This window comes from Leguminivora glycinivorella, chromosome 9, assembly GCF_023078275.1.
Source record: "Leguminivora glycinivorella isolate SPB_JAAS2020 chromosome 9, LegGlyc_1.1, whole genome shotgun sequence".
Lineage (NCBI taxonomy): Eukaryota > Metazoa > Arthropoda > Insecta > Lepidoptera > Tortricidae > Leguminivora > Leguminivora glycinivorella.
The window spans coordinates 2,263,349-2,264,408 of record NC_062979.1 but is presented as its reverse complement, the minus strand read 5'-3'; positions in this window follow the sequence as shown (position 1 = coordinate 2,264,408).

Sequence of the window (1,060 nt, the reverse complement as noted above, 5' to 3'; positions counted from 1 at the left end):
TCTTTAAGACATATTACATTAAGTACACAACCCTTTGAGGACATTATTTCTATGTAACAAAAATGATATATAATAAAACACTTTCTATTCTATTCTATACTGTCGAGTTATGGTCCGACTACACCTGCGCGGCGGTGAGAGACTTGCGCGTGCAATACAACACATACTATGTACTGATATTTCGTTAAACGGAGAATACTATGATTCGGGCACGTCCACGACAACGCTCGTGAGATTACATCGATGTTATTGACCCTCAGTGATATGCTTTAAAAACCAGTCCGTACAAGAACAATTTCGGAACAATCTGATTCAATTACTTAATGAGGGTTTTCTACTCGTAAATATTTTTTTCCGCCAAGCAGCGATCCTGAGGTCTTTCTGACCGTAAACTTAACTTACTAAATAAACGTTGATTTGATATACGCAAATATGTGTCTGAGTAATACTTGAACAGCTCCCAAATAATAATAATTCGTTCTCCGCTACGCCTCCTGTAAATATATGTAAACTATCCCATTTGGCCATTACCATCCACCGATTATTTCTGATCCAGTTATACTAGACTTATGATATAATCCTATTTTTTTAAATAACTGGCACTCTTTTGGTCTTAAATGAAAGCTAGTGAAATTTTCTACATTTTTATTTTACAATTTATGTAATAGTCTGAGTTGTTTTGCTGATATCTGTCTCAAAATATTAGCAAAACGAATATTTTCATAGAAAGGGGAAAAATGCTCTTTTTTTGACGCTTCGTATCTCAAAAAATATTTGACGGACATTGATAAAAAATATGTCAAACTGTTTGAAATTTAATGCGCTTTCAACATTACAAAGCAACTTTTGACCAAAAATGCATATTTTTTTAATAAAACGGCAAAAACCAAAAAAAGTCTGATTTTTTTACTTTTTTTTTTAAATTACGAAGTTAGCACATCATTTTTTTGCTTGCAAAATATAGTCCTACATTCCCCCAAGGACCCCAAATAACATACCAAAAATGCAGCTTTACATCACACTTTGTTTTTTTATTTCTCTTTTTGACCAGTGTACTAGT